Here is a 12,301-nt window from a genome sequence, read left to right as displayed (position 1 = left end):
ACACTGGGTGGGGTTTTGGGCGCCAAACCGCCGCGTCGTCCATCACACGGGCGTCCGTCTGGCTCTCCACCTGAGATACCACCAGGTGTGGATTCCACAGTAGAAGGATGAGAGGAGATCTTATCGAAACATATAAGATTATTAAGGGGTTGGACACGTTAGAGGCAGGAAACATGTTCCCAATGTTGGGGGAGTCCAGAACAAGGGGCCACAGTTTAAGAATAAGGGGTAGGCCATTTAGAACGGAGATGATGAAGAACTTTTTCAGTCAGAGAGTGGTGAAGGTGTGGAATTCTCTGCCTCAGAAGGCAGTGGAGGCCAGTTCGTTGGATGCTTTCAAGAGAGAGCTGGATAGAGCTCTTAAGGATAGCGGAGTGAGGGGGTATGGGGAGAAGGCAGGAACGGGGTACTGATTGAGAGTGATCAGCCATGATCGCATTGAATGGCGGTGCTGGCTCGAAGGGCTGAATGGCCTACTCCTGCACCTATTGTCTATTGATTTAAACCAATACTTTTACCATATTTACAAAATTTCAAATGATAAACATAACACATTTATTTTACATATTCACACATTTTTGTTTTACTTGTGGAGTGAGTTATCTAACTTACAAATTTAACCTAATTACTGGTTTGCGGTTCCTGCCTGATCGTCTAACAGTAACAGGTGCAACAGGCGTAACAGATGTACATGTAGACTCAACTGTTGGCTTGTTTGGCTCTATTTTAGTACACTGACCTTGACCAGAGAAGTCTGTTTCTTTATCTGTACTAACTGAAGTTTGTGTATCAACCACATTAGTCTTTTCTAACTCACTTTCAGATGAATACTCAGGGATTAGGAATTCATGCTCAGTTTTTGGTTCATCTTTGGCTGGAATCATTTGATCCACATGAACACTTTTGATCTTGTCTCCAACATCCACTAAGTATCTTTTTGTTCCACACACTTCCACTGTTTTCCCAACATTCCATTTGTCTCGACTGGACTTGTTGGGAGGACTGAGAACACGAACTTGCTCATCTGGCTTGAAGTTCCTCTCCTTTTTGTGGAAGTCAAAGTGCCGTTTTTGACTTAACTGTTTTTGCTCAACTCTCGAGGCCAAATTGGGTTGAACTAGACTTAGGCGTATTCTTAGCCTTCTCTTCATCAACAGTTCTGCAGGTGAATAATCCGTAGTTGTGTGTGGAGTGGTTCTGTACTTCAGCAAGAAACTAGCCGGGGGTATGGGGAGTCAGGGGGTATGGGGAGAAGGCAGGAACGGGGTACTGATTGAGAATGATCAGCCATGATCACATTGAATGGCGGTGCTGGCTCGAAGGGCCAAATGGCCTCCTCCTGCACCTATTGTTTATTGCACCACCACCACGCAGTCAGTTCAGCTCAGTTTATTGTCATGTGTACCGAGGTACAGTGAAAAGCCTTTGTTGCGAACTAACCAGTCTGCTGAAAGACAACGCATGGTCAAGGTGGCGCAGCGGTAGAGTTGCTGCCTTACAGTGAATGCAGCGGCGCTGGAGACCCGGGTTCGATCCTGACTACGGGTGCTGTCTGTACGGAGTTTGTATGTTCTCTGGGTTTTCTCTAAGATCTTTGGTTTCCTCCCACACTCAAAAGACGTATTGGTTTGTAGGTTAATTGGCTTAGTAAATGTAAAAATGGTCTCTAGTGGGTGTAGGATACTTCCAGCATTGTCCCTGGTGGAATCTTCGGAAGTGATGACCATAAGATACAAGAACAATCGAACCATTTACAGTTTATAGATAGATACATGATTGTAATGTATTCATGCATATTCATGTGCCATGTTAATGAGTGGGTGTTCCTTATTAGCCGAGAATGCTGGGTAAATAAAGGCTGGCGCGATTCAGGCAATGAAAGTGTGAGTGTACTTTATCTTTATGCCGTGCTGAACATAACAAAATTGGCGACGAGGACGGGATTGTGGAGGAGAATGAGTTTGTTTTGCATAGCTAGCATAGCTTTTGTACTGCTAAGTTTTAGGTGCTTTGCTACACCAGAACAGGCAGGAAATCTGAGCTTGTGCAAAAAAAAAACTTTCCTCGTTCCTTTGTTTAATAAAAAAGAGAGGGACAAAATGGCAGCGTCCACGGGCTACATCGGAAGCCTGGGCATCTTTGACAAAAGTAGAGAGCCGTTCAGTTCCTATATGGAAAGAGCGAACATGTTCTTCATGGCAAACAACATCACGGAGACTAGACGGAGTCTGAAGAAGGGTCTCGACCCGAAATGTCACCCATTCCTTCTTTCCCGAGATGCTGCCTGACCTGCTGAGTTACTCCAGCATTTTGTGAATAAATACCTTCGATTTGTACCAGCATCTGCAGTTTTTTTCTTATACTCACGGAGACTAGTGGTGAAGGAGAGGTAGTGGCTGCAACAAATAAGGCCGTTCGTGAACACATGAAAGCGATTCTGCTCACAGAGATCGGACCTGAAGTGTACGGCACACTCGTGAATATCCTTGCGCCCATAAAGGCAAAAGATGGGCCACAAATTCGGCACGAGAAACCAGAAGCAAAATGAGACAATCAGTACATTGTTGCCTTGAAAAACTTAAGGTTGCACTGTAACTTTGGAACCTTTCTCGAACGCGCATTACGCGACAGATTTGTTTGTGGTCAGTGGACGAACGAATTCAGTCCAGACTCATGAGCACTCCTGATCTTACATTTGAGATAGCATGCAGGATTGCTACTACAATGGAGATGGCATCAAAGAATGCTTGCGAGTTTCGTTCACCACATACTGCAGTGGCCATTTACACACACAAAGCAGCGCCTATGGCCAAACCAAAAGGGGCTAAACTGAAACCGAAGTATGGCGGGGAGCCGAGTGCAGCCAGTTGTTATCGTTGCAACGGTAATCACCCATCCCAATCCTGTCAGTTCAAAACAGCTAAGTGCTATAACAGCCAGAAGAAAGGCCATATCGCCTCAGCATGTCGAGCCAAGCTTAAAGTGGGGAACATGCGACAACACCAGAAAAGAGTTCACAATTTAGAGTAACCCAGATGACAATGAACTTGGGTTGTACATCGTTCATGCAACTGATGTCAATAAGCCTATAACCAGCCAAGACAGGGACTTTCGAATTAAACTATTGGTTAATGAACAGTTAATTGATATGTGTATTGATACGACAGCAGACTGATCGGTCATGAGCAAAGACCTGTACGAAACAAAGTTCTCACAGACACCATTGTCCGAGAGCAAGGTCAAGCTGAGAACCTACTCTGGTGAAGCCTTGGAGACGTGCGGACAAATGAATTGTAAAGTTCAGTGTAATGGCCAGTCAATAACACTGCCCATCATAGTGGCCAGCTACAGAAATAAACCAACCCTCCTTGGAAAGGATCGGCTGAGTAAAATAAAATTAGACTGGAAGAACATTTCCAGCGTCGATGTGTCCAAATCACATCTTGAAAATGTTGTAAGCAAACATGCTGAAATATTTGCTGATAGTTACACGGGAATAACAGGGTACTCTGCACACATTCGACTGAAGCAAGATGTGAGACCTGTGTATTGTCGACCAAGACCAGTACCATATACGCTAAAGCAACAAGTGGAGGAAGAACTCAACAGGTTGGAGTGGAATGGAGTACTCGTGAAGACAGACCAGAGCAACTGGGCAACGCCAATTGTGGCTGTACCCAAGGCTGACAAAACAGTTTGACTATGCGGTGACTACAAAGTCACAATCAACCAAGCTATTGACGACGAACAGTATCCTTTGCCAACCTCGCAGGATCTGTACGCAGAACTTAGCGGAGCAAGAGTCTTCACTAAGCTGGATTTGTCTCACGCTTATGCCCAACTCAATGTTGACAAAGAAAGTCAGCAGTGCTTGACCATCAACACACATGAGGGCTTGTATTCATATACAAAGCTGCCCTATGGTGTGAAATCTTCCCCGAAAATCTTTCAGTCCGTCATGGACAAAATGCTGCAAGGCATTCCGCACTGTGTGTGCAAGCAAGATGATCTACTGATATTCACAGTGGGCATGGAAGAACATCTGGAAATACTCGAGCAAGTTCTCACACGACTGAACTGCCACTACGTCAAACTACGAAAGATCAAATGTGCATTTGCACAATCAGAGGTGATCTACCTTGGACTCAAAGTAGATTCCAATGGACTGTGCCCTGAAGGCGAAAGTTGAAGCAATTGCAGTCACCCTTGTGACTGATCACAAACCACTACTAACGATACTTGGTCCCAAGTCAGCTATACCTTCCATGGCGGCATCAAGGATGCAGCGCTGGGCAATTCTGTTGTCCCAGTATGACTACAAGGTGGAGTACAGAAGCTCCAAGTGCAATGCAGTGGCAGATGCGTTGTCCCGATTGTCCCATGAGAACTCTGATGTGGGAAGCGAGAACTCAATCTACACACTGCAAGTCGTAGATGAAGACTTTCCAGTGACTGCAACAGAAATTGCAGCTGAAACAGAGAAGGACACTGTGCTGAAGAGTGTCTATGAACAGACATTGAGTGGTTGGACTGAAATCGAGAGTGGATCAAACTCGGAACTGATGCCTTTCTATAATCGACGACATGAATTATCATGTGAGCAGGGATGCATAAAGTGGGGTTAAAGAGTGGTTGTACCAGAGTCTTTAAGAAACAAGATTATGTACGAACTTCATGCCGAACATCCTGGCATAGTATGCATGAAGTCAATTGCTAGAAGCTTTGTGTATTGGCCTGGTATAGACAGTGACATTGAGTCACTCGTGAGCAAATGTAGCGTGTGTCAAAATTGCCAGAGTAAACCACCAAAAACACCACTGCAACCCTGGTCATGGCCAAGTAGACCGTTTCACAGAGTTCATGTAGACTTTTGTGAAAAGGGTAATGATAATTTTCTGGTACTAGTAGATAGTCATTCCAAATGGATTGAGGCTATGCATATGGGGTCAATCAAGCACTACTGCTGAGCGTACTATAGATGAGTTGAGATCGATGTTTGCATGTCATGGTTTACCAGAAGAACTTGTTTCTGATAACGGACCTCAGTTTTGTTCAGAACAGTTCAAAGAGTTCATGCAGTGTAACGGGGTAAAACACACACTTGTTCCCCCATACCATCCAACCTCCAATGGGGCGGCAGAAAGGTCCGTTAGAGTGGTCAAAGAGGCTCTCAACAAACAGGTTTTGCAGGGTAGTTCAAAGCTCAGCATGAAACATCGTTTGGCTAGTTTCTTGCTGAAGTACAGAACCACTCCACACACAACTACGGATTATTCACCTGCAGAACTGTTGATGAAGAGAAGGCTAAGAATACGCCTAAGTCTAGTTCAACCCAATTTGGCCTCGAGAGTTGAGCAAAAACAGTTAAGTCAAAAACGGCACTTTGACTTCCACAAAAAGGAGAGGAACTTCAAGCCAGATGAGCAAGTTCGTGTTCTCAGTCCTCCCAACAAGTCCAGTCGAGACAAATGGAATGTTGGGAAAACAGTGGAAGTGTGTGGAACAAAAAGATACTTAGTGGATGTTGGAGACAAGATCAAAAGTGTTCATGTGGATCAAATGATTCCAGCCAAAGATGAACCAAAAACTGAGCATGAATTCCTAATCCCTGAGTATTCATCTGTAAGTGAGTTAGAAAAGACTAATGTGGTTGATACACAAACTTCAGTTAGTACAGATAAAGAAACAGACTTCTCTGGTCAAGGTCAGTGTACTAAAATAGAGCCAAACAAGCCAACAGTTGAGTCTACATGTACATCTGTTACGCCTGTTGCACCTGTTACTGTTAGACGATCAGGCAGGAACCGCAAACCAGTAATTAGGTTAAATTTGTAAGTTAGATAACTCACTCCACAAGTAAAACAAAAATGTGTGAATATGTAAAATAAATGTGTTATGTTTATCATTTGAAATTTTGTAAATATGGTAAAAGTATTGGTTTAAATCAATAGACAATAGGTGCAGGAGTAGGCCATTCAGCCCTTCGAACCAACACCGCCATTCAATGCGATCATGGCTGATCACTCTCAATCAGTACCCCGTTCCTGCCTTCTCCCCATACCCCCTCACTCCGCTATCCTTAAGAGCTCTATCCAGCTCTCTCTTGAAAGCATCCAACGAACTGGCCTCCACTGCCTTCTGAGGCAGAGAATTCCACACCTTCACCACTCTCTGACTGAAAAAGTTCTTCCTCATCTCCATTCTAAATGGCCTACCCCTTATTCTTAAACTGTGGCCCCTTGTTCTGGACTCCCCCAACATTGGGAACATGTTTCCTGCCTCTAATGTGTCCAATCCCCTAATTATCTTATATGTTTCAATAAGATCCCCCCTCATCCTTCTAAATTCCAGTGTATACAATCCTAATTGCTCCAGCCTTTCAACATACGACAGTCCCGCCATTCCGGGAATTAACCTAGTGAACCTACGCTGCACGCCCTCCATAGCAAGAATATCCTTCCTCAAATTTGGAGACCAAAACTGCACACAGTACTCCAGGTGCGGTCTCACCAGGGCCCGGTACAACTGTAGAAGGACCTCTTTGCTCCTATACTCAACTCCTCTTGTTATGAAGGCCAACATTCCATTGGCTTTCTTCACTGCCTGCTGTACCTGCATGCTTCCTTTCAGTGACTGATGCACTAGGACACCCAGATCTCGTTGAACATCCCCTCTTCCTAACTTGACACCATTCAGATAATAATCTGCCTTTCTATTCTTACTTCCAAAGTGAATAACCTCACACTTATCTACATTAAACTGCATCTGCCATGTATCCGCCCACTCACACAACCTGTCCAAGTCACCCTGCAGCCTTATTGCATCTTCCTCACAATTCACACTACCCCCCAGCTTAGTATCATCTGCAAATTTGCTAATGGTACTTTTAATCCCTTCATCTAAGTCATTAATGTATGTCGTAAATAGCTGGGGCCCCAGCACCGAACCTTGCGGTACCCCACTGGTCACTGCCTGCCATTCCGAAAGGGACCCATTTATCCCCACTCTTTGCTTTCTGTCTGTCAACCAATTTTCTATCCATGTCAGTACCCTACCCCCAATACCATGTGCTCTAATTTTGCCCACTAATCTCCTTTGTGGGACCTTGTCGAAGGCTTTCTGAAAGTCGAGGCACACCACATCCACTGACTCTCCCCTGTCAATTTGCCTAGTTACATCCTCAAAAAATTCCAGTAGATTTGTCAAGCATGATTTCCCCTTCGTAAATCCATGCTGATTCGGAATGATCCTGTTACTGCTATCCAAATGCTCAGCAATTTCGTCTTTTATAATTGACTCCAGCATCTTCCCCACCACTGATGTCAGACTAACTGGTCTATAATTACGCGTTTTCTCTCTCCCTCCTTTCTTAAAAAGTGGGATAACATTTGCTATCCTCCAATCCACAGGAACTGATCCTGAATCTATAGAACATTGAAAAATTATCTCCAATGCTTCCACTATTTCTGAGCCACCTCCTTAAGTACCCTGGGATGCAGACCATCAGGCCCTGGGGATTTATCAGCCTTCAGTCCCATCAGTCTACCCAAAACAATTTCCTGCCTAAGGTGGATTTCCTTCAGTTCTCCGGCCCCGAGAACATTTGGGAGATTGTGTGTATCTTCCTCAGTGAAGACAGATCCAAAGTAACGGTTTAACTCGTCTGCCATTTCTTTGTTCCCCATAATAAATTCCCCTGTTTCTGTCTTCAAGGGACCCACATTTGCCTTGACTATTTTTTTCCTCTTCACGTACCTAAAAAAACTTTTGCTATCCTCCTTTATATTATTGGCTAGTTTACCCTCGTAACTCATCTTTTCTCCCCGTATTGCCTTTTTAGTTAACTTTTGTTGCTCTTTAAAAGAGTCCCAATCCTCTGTCTTCCCACTCTTCTTTGCTATGTTATACTTCCTCTCCTTAATTTTTATGCTGTCCTTGACCTCCCTTGTCAGCCTTACTCCCCTTAGAGTCTTTCCGCCTCTTTGGGATAATTTGATCCTGCAACCTCTGCATTATTCCCAGGAATACCTGCCATTGCTGTTCTACCGTCTTCTCTGCTAGGGCCTCCTTCCAGTCAATTTTGGCCAGCTCCTGCCTCATGCCTCTGTAATCCCCTTTGCTATACTGTAATACTGACACTTCCGATTTTCCCTTCTGCCTTTCCATTTGCAGAGTAAAACTTATCATGTTGTGATCACTGCCTCCTAATGGCTCTTTTACCTCTAGTCCCCTTATCAGATCAGGATCATTACACAACACTAAATCCAGAATTGCCTTCTACCCTGGTAGGCTCCAGTATAAGCTGTTCTAAGAATCCATCTCGAAGGCACTCGAAAGCATCTCGAATCAAGTATCGCAACATCAAAATTGTAACTGAGTACTTGGATTTAATACTTTAAAAAAGGGAGAGCAGTGTAATGTATTCATGCATATTCATGTGCCATGTTAATGAGTGGGTGTTCCTTATTAGCCAAGAATGCTGGGTAAATAAAGGCTGGCGCGATTCAGGCAATGAACGTGTGAGTGTACTATATCTTTATGCCGTGCTGAACATAACAATTATAAGCAAATAACGTTTGGTACAAGGTAAAGCCAGCAAAGGCCAATCAAGGGTAGTCCGAGGGTCACCAAAGAGATAGATAGTTCAGCACTGCTCACTGGTTGTGGTAGGATGATTCACGTGCAGTCTACTGACAAGAGCAAACCAGGCTTCCCTTAGGTAGAATTAAGTCTGAAGAAAGGTCTAAACCCGAAACGTCGCCCATTCCTTCGCTCAAGAGATGCTACCTGTCCCACTGAGTTACGCCAGCATTTTGTGTCTATATCTTTAGAATTATCCCGGAGTTGCTTCCTTCCTTTAAGGCAGGATATATCTGAGGATTTTGAGACTGGTAACATACATGACACAACAGTCTGAAGAAATGTCTGGACCGGAAACGTCACCCATTCTCACCAGAGATGCTGTCTATTCCACTGAGTTACTCTGGCATTTTGTGTCTATCTTCAGTGTAAACCAGCATCTCCAGTTGTTGTAAACCAGCATCCTGCACATCCATACTATGTTTGGTATGTGTGTGAACATTCATAAGTGATACGAGAAGAATTAGGCCTTTCGGCCTATCAAGTCAACTCCATTCAATCATGGTTGATCTATCTCCCCCTCTTAACCCTCTGCCTTCTACCCACAACCCCTGGCACCCTTACTAATCAAGAATCTGTCAACCTCCGTCTTAATTTTGATTTCTCTAACTTCAGGTAACCCTTGCATTCCTCTTCTCATTCCTAAATGGTCTACCCCTTATTCTTAAACTTTGACATCTGGTTCTGGACTCCCCCAACATCGGGAACTTTCTTCCTGCACCTACCATGTCCAATCTTTTAAGAATTTTGTATGTTTCTATAAGATCCCCTCTCATCCTTCTAAATTCCAGCGAATACAAGCCCAGTCGATCCATTCTTTCATCATACGTCAGTCCCGCCATCCCGGGAATTAACCTGGTGCACCTACGCTGCACTCCCTCTATAACAAGAATGTCCTTCCTCAAATTAGGAGACCAAAATTGCACACAATACTCCAGGTGCAGTCTCACCAGGGCCCTGTACAACTGCAGTAGGACCTCCTTGCTCCTAAACTCAAATCCTCTCGCAATGAAGGCCAACTTGCCATTGGCTTTCTTCATTGCCTGCTGCACATGCATGCTTACTTTCAGTGACTGATGTACAAGCACACCCAGGTTTTGCTGCACCTCTCCTAATCTTGCCACCAAAGTGGATAACCTCCCATTTATCCACATTGTACTGCATCTGACATGCTTCTGCCCATTCACCTATCCAAGTTACCCTGCAGCCTCATAGCATCCTCCTCGCAGCTCACACTGCCACCCAGCTTTGCGTCTTCCGCAAACTTGGAGATGTTACATTTAATTCCCTTGTCTAAATCATTAATATATATTGTAAACAACATGTCCCAGCGCCGAGCCTTTGCTGCACCCCACCAGTCACTGACTGCCATTCTGAAAAGGACCCGTTAATTCCTACTCTTTACTTCCTGTCTGCCAACCAGTTCCTCTGTGATTTCTCCTGCCCAACATGCTCTCTCGCTGCTCCCCCTCTGTGATTTCTCCTGCCCACGAGAGTTCAGTAACATGCTCTCTCGCTGCTCCCCCTCTGTGATTTCTCCTGCCCACGAGAGTTCAGTAACATGCTCTCTCGCTGCTCCCCCTCTGTGATTTCTCCTGCCCACGAGAGTTCAGTAACATGCTCTCTCGCTGCTCCCCCTCTGTGATTTCTCCTGCCCACGAGAGTTCAGTAACATGCTCTCTCGCTGCTCCCCCTCTGTGATTTCTCCTGCCCCAACTTCAGATAGCTCCTCTGTCCCTCCCTTCCCCTCCTCCTTCCCAGATCTCCCTCTATCTTCCTGTCTCCACCTATATCCTTCCTTTGTCCCACCCCCGACATCAGTCTGAAGAAGGGTCTCAACCCGAAACGTCACCCATTCCTTCTCTCCCGGGATGCTGCCTGACCTGCTGAGTTACTCCAGCATTTTGTGAATAACTCTATCCATGTCAATCGCCTACCCCCAATACCATGTGCTCCAATTTTGCACACTAATCTCTTGTGTGGGACCTTGTCAAAGGCTTTTTGAAAGTCCAGATACATCACATCCACTTGCTCTCCCTTATCCATTCTACGTGTTACATCCTCAAAAAATTCCAAAAGATTAGTCAAGCATGATTTCCCCTTCATAAATCCATGCTGACTTTAACCGATCCTATCACTACTTTCCAAATGCGCTGCTATAACATCTTTAATAATCAACTCCAGCATCTTCCCCACTATCGGTGTAAGGCTAACTGGTTTATAATTCCCCATTTACTCTCCCTCCTTTCTTAAAAAGTGGAGTTACATAGGCTACCCTCCAGTCCACAGGAACTGATCCAGAGTCGAGAGAACACTGGAAAATGATCACCAATGCATCCACGATTTCTAGGGCCACCTCCTTGAGTACTCTGGGATGCAGACCGTCAGGCCCTGCGGATTTATCTGCCTTCAGTCCCAACAATTTACCTAACACCATTTTCTGACTTTTCCGTTCAGTTCCTCCTCGGGTCCCCAAGTATTTCCAGGAGATCGTTTGTGTCATCATTAGTGAAGACAGAACCAAAGTACTCATTTAACTGTTCTGCCATTTCTTTATTTCCTTGTTTACCAATATAAATTCACCTGCCTCTGACTGTAAGGGACCTACATTCCTCTTCACTAATCTTTTCCTTTTTACATACCTAAAAAAACCTTTACAGTCAGTTTTTTATCTTCCCTGCAAGCTTTCTTTCATGCTCTTTTTCCCCCTCTTAATTAACTCCTTTGTACTCTGTTGAGTTCTAAATTTCTCCCAGTCTTCTAGTTTGCCGCTTTTTCAGGCCAATTTATATGCCTCTTCCTCGGCTTTAACACTATCCTTGACTTCCCTCGTAAGCCACGGTTGAGCCGCCTTCCCAGTTTTATTTTTTTACCAGACAGGGATGAACAATTTCTGGAGTTCATCCATGCGGTCTTTAAATCTTCGCCATTGCATTCCCACTGTCAACCCATTAAGTATAATTTGTCAGTCTATCCTAACCAATTCCCGTCTCATACCTTCAAAGTCTCCTTTATTCAAGTTCAGGACCCTAGTCTCTGAATTAACCGTGTCACTCTCCATCCTAATACAGAATTCCACCATATAATGGTCACTGTTGCCCAAGGGGCCTTGCACAACAAGATCATTAACTATTCCTTCCTCATTGCACTATACCCAGTCTAGGATAGCCTGCCCTCTAGTCGGTTCCTCTACATATTGGTTTAAAAAACCCATCCCGTTTCCATTCCAGGAAATGCTCCTCCTCAGCATTGTTACCAATTTGGTTGGCCCAATCTATATGTAGATTAAAGTTACCCATTATAACCGCTGTACCTTTGCTACACGCATCCCTAATTTCCTGCTTGATGCTATCCCCAATCTCCCTACTGCTGTTTGGTGGTCTATATACCACTCCAATATGCGTTTTCTGCCCTTGGCTATTTCGCAGTTCTACCCATACCGATTCTACAGTATTCAAGCTAATGTCTCCTTGCTATTGCATTAATCTCTTTAACCAGCAATGCCACCCCACCTCCTCTTCCTTTCTGTCTATCCTTCCTGAATATCGAATACCCCTGCATGTTTAGCTCCCAGCCTTGGTCATCCTGGAGCCATGTCTCCATAATTCCAACTATATCATATCCCTTAACTATTAACTGCGCATTCAATTCATCCACCTTA

Source organism: Rhinoraja longicauda, chromosome 28 (assembly GCF_053455715.1).
Source record: "Rhinoraja longicauda isolate Sanriku21f chromosome 28, sRhiLon1.1, whole genome shotgun sequence".
NCBI lineage: Eukaryota > Metazoa > Chordata > Chondrichthyes > Rajiformes > Arhynchobatidae > Rhinoraja > Rhinoraja longicauda.
Note: the sequence above shows the minus strand (reverse complement) of the source record.